Source organism: Eulemur rufifrons, chromosome 10, assembly GCF_041146395.1.
Source record: "Eulemur rufifrons isolate Redbay chromosome 10, OSU_ERuf_1, whole genome shotgun sequence".
Lineage (NCBI taxonomy): Eukaryota > Metazoa > Chordata > Mammalia > Primates > Lemuridae > Eulemur > Eulemur rufifrons.
Genome location: NC_090992.1, coordinates 7,220,151 through 7,224,616, shown reverse-complemented (window position 1 = coordinate 7,224,616; position 4,466 = coordinate 7,220,151).

The following is a 4,466-nucleotide window of genomic DNA, read 5'->3' as shown; positions in this document are numbered from 1 at the left end:
TAAATATTAAATCAGCAGTGAGACAGTAACTCACAAATAATTTGATAATGACAAAACATGATAGTGAAGGCCCATGCTTAGGAGTCAGGTTGAAAGGTGATTATTCTGCAGAACTTGGAGGTGACCCCAGTGTTAACTCTGAGAAGCCACCTTGTCATTCTAAAAAGGATGAATACAATCCAGAAACATATTTAGAGACATTTTTGTAAGAAACAGAAAGTAAAAACATCCGGTGTTTCATCACAAATAGGCAATCATAAAGAAGAATGAAAAGAAGAATGGGAGAAAGTATCAGGAGAATTGTTGTTAAAGGAAATCTATGTTACATTTTGTTTTCTGTTTGTTTTGATTTTCACTTTTCTGTTTTATTTTTCATGCTTTCGTGTTACATTTTTAGTTATTATACTATGTTTTTGAGTGTATCTCTTTGTATCACTTTTTTAGTGGTTGTTCTATACATAGCATATCAAAGTCTTCTGGTACTGTCATTTTACCAGTTCAAGTGAAGTATAAAAATCTTAGCTCCCTTTATCCTCTGATTCATATTATAATTTTCCTAACTACTTCCTCTATATACATCTAGAACCATATCAGACAGCATTATAATTTTTTCAACTGCCAAACACAATTTAGAAAACTCAAAAGCAGGAAATCCTATTTTATTTACCCATATTCTTGCTGACTGTGGGGTCTTTTCCCTTCCTGGTGTTCCGAGTTTCCTTCTTTTTTGTTTTATCCATTCTTTTAGGATAGATCTGCTGGTGACAAATTCTCTTAGCTTTCCTTCACTTGAGAATCTCTTGATTTCCCCTTCATTCTTGAATGATATTTTGGCTGGTATAAGATCCTGTGTTGACAGTTCCTTTAACACCTGAAAAATGTTGTGGCACTCTCTCTCGTCTCCATGGTTTCTGAAGAAAAATCTACTGTCATTCAAATTGGTTTTTTCCCCTCATGTAATTTGCCATTTTGCTCTCACTGCTTTCAAGAATTTCTGTTTTTGTCTTCAGTTTTCAAAAGTTTAGAATGGATTTATTTTGGTTTACTCTGTTTGGAGTTTGCTCAGTTTCTTGAATCTGTAGGTTTGTGTCTCTTGCCAAAATTAGGAAGTTTTCAGCCATTGTTTCTCAAATATTTCAGCCCTGCTGTCTTTTGCCTTTCCTTCTAGAATTCTGATGACATGAATATTGGATATTTTGTTACAGTCCCAAAGGTCCCTGAGGTTCTGTTCATTTCTTTTTTCAGTCCATTTTCTCTCTGTTGTTTAGATTAGGTAACTTCTAAAATTCTGTCTTCTGGTTCACTTATTTTCTCCTGTCTCCTCCATTCTGCTGCTGAGCCCATCCACTGAGATTTTTATTTCACTTATTGTATTTTCCAGTTCTAAAATTCCCATTTAGTTCTTCTTTTCATTATCTATTTGCTTTCAAATTTTTCATTTGTTCCAAGCACATCTGTAATTGTTTCTTAAAAGCATTTTTACTGTGGCTGCTTTCAAATCTTTGTCAGATAATTCTATTAATAATGTCTGTCATCTCAATGTTGGCACCTATTGATTATCTTTTTTCATTCAGTTTCAGATCTTCTGGATATGATAAGTAACATTTAATTGAAATCTAGACATTTTCATTTTATGTTATAAGACTCTGGATCTTTCTTTCCTTCTTTTTTTTTTTTTTTTTTTTTTTGAGACAGAGTCTCACTCTGTTGCCCGGGCTAGAGTGAGTGCCATGGCATCAGCCTAGCTCACAGCAACCTCAAACTCCTGGGCTCAAGCAATCCTTCTGCCTCAGCCTCCTGAGTAGCTGGGACTACAGGCATGCGCCACCATGCCCGGCTATTTTTTTTTTTCTATTTATATTTTTAGTTGGCCAGATAATTTCTTTTCTATTTTTAGTAGAGACGGGGTCTCGCTCTTGCTCAGGCTGGTCTCAAACTCCTGACCTCGAGCAATCCACCCATCTCGGCCTCCCAGAGTGCTAGGATTACAGGCGTGAGCCACCACACCCGGCCAAGACTCTGGATCTTATTTAAACTTTTTATTTTAGTTGGATTTCTCTGACACCACTCAGGCAGGGGAAGCGAGAACAGAGGAATATGGAGATGCCATATCATTACTGCTAGGTACAGGCAGAAGTCCAGGTTTCCCACAAAGCCTCTACTATCACCTGAAGGAGGGAACTCATTTTTATTTCTGGGAGTTCGGGCTTCCCTGACACCAAATTTGGGATGGCCTCATTACCACTGGGTAGAGGTGAAAGTCCAGTCTTCCCACATAATGTCTACTGATGAGAAGGGAGGTTAAGAGGGAACCTTGTTACTGGTCAAGAAGGATAAAAATCCTGGCCCCCTATGTGGACTTCTATAACATCACCTTGGTGGGGTGTTGGGGAACTTATTATAGCCTCCTGAGGATGGAAGTCTAGGCTCCTACTCAGCCTTTGCTGAGTGGGTGGGGCCATAGTTAATTTGTGTGCATGTGTGTTTGTGTGGTGTTTGGCTGGAGCGGAACACTTATTGTCTAAGAATTTTCTGTGTTGCTAAGCTGTCCCTTTCCTGCTCCTGTGTATATAGAGAACAGGATTTTACTGGGGCTTTTAAAAATCTGTGCCCATTGGCATTTCCAGGTTGGCAGCTTTTTCAACTCTAAGTCTGAGACATATTAGGCAAAAAGGAAACACAGAAAACTTTTCACCGTGTTGTACCTTGGGTCCTGAGGTTCCTAGCTAGTCTGCCTTTTCTCTGCCCTTCAGAGTACTATGCTTATTTCATATACAATGCCTGAGGTTTTTAGTTGTATTTTAGAAGGATGAATAGGAAATACTACAACCATCTTCCTGGAAGCAGAAGTGTATATGTTGAATAAATACCATAAACTACTTCATATATCCATAAAATATGTAATTTCTCATTCACCAGTCTAAATGGCCTGACTCACCATTATAGAACTGCACATAAGTACAACAAAGAAGTTTAGAATAATGTTTAGAGAAATTCAAACAAAAGTCAAAAGGGAATTTGTCAAGTGCAAGATATGTGCCTGCAAATACAAGGAGTCTAAGAAACCCCGTGTTCCAACCCTCTTGCTAAGCACTGTAGCGACTCTCATAACCTACATTGAGGAGCTCAAACTGTTTTCCATACAGTGATGAGAATAAACAAACAATGCTACACACAACAAAACAGATGAAATCTAGAAACATAAAAGAAAATCAGAAACCTATTATTCCATCAATATAAAGTTGAAAAACAAAACTAATCATAATATTAGAAGTCACCTTAAGGCTTTCCTTGGAGGACGAGTGTGGGAGAAATGACCAGAGGAGGCTCTAGAAGAGCTTTATGGAATAGTTCTATTTATAGACATGTGCGGTAGTTACATAGTTTGGTTCTCTCTGTATTAATTTATAGAGCTGTAAATTTGTCATTTGGGTACTTTTTTGAAAATATGCTATGTTTTATTAAAAAGTTTATTTTAAAAGAAAGATGCACCCTATTCAGCACTCAAAGTTAAATAATAAGAAAATACATTACCTGAATTTATTCTACAAATTCAAAAGGAATATTTTGTTTTTTTCATGAAAACACAATGAAGTACCGCATTACAGCCATAAAATTGGCAAAAAATTTAAAGTTGTACAGCACCAAATATTGGGGACAGTGTGGAGCAACAGATACTCTGATAAACTGCTGGTAGAAATGTAAGTTGGTAGAAATACTTTGGAAAACCATCTGGCAATAACTAGTAAAATTGAAGACACGCATCCACTAAATACTCAGCAATTTCACTCCTAGGTATGTATCCTGGAGAAATGTTTGCCAAAGTACAGCAGGATACATGTACAAGACATAGACATCTTTTTTTTCTGCATTTTGGTTATTATGAACAATGAACCAAATACTGGAAAAGCCATAAATGTCCATTAATATTAAAATAAATAAATTGTGCTATATTAAATGGAATATTAAGCAACCACAAAAACAAATTAACTATAAAATGGATAAATCCCTACAAATATATTCTTGGACAAAAGAAGCAAACAAAAAATATGTTCAATATGATTCCATTTATGAAAAAAGTCAAACTAGGAGAACTAAATTATAGAGCTTGGGCATTCACATAGAAGTGGTAAAGATATAAAGAAAAGTGAGAAAATTAGGCGAGGGCATGATGGTGTACAACTGTAGTCCCAGCTATTCAGGAGGCTGAGGCAGGAGGCTCACTTGAGCCCAGGAGTTCAACGATGCAGCGTGCCATCATCATTCCCGTGAATAGCCACTGCACTCTAGCCTGGGTAACAGTAAAACTGTTTCTTAAAAAAAAAAAAAATTTAAATTAAAAATCAGGGGAATGTATAATTCCAAAAGAAAGCAAAGAGACTGTGACCAATCATTAAAAGAGATAGAGGGCTTCTAAAATGTTAGCAATGTTTTATTTCTTGACCTTAGTAGTGGTTATACGGATG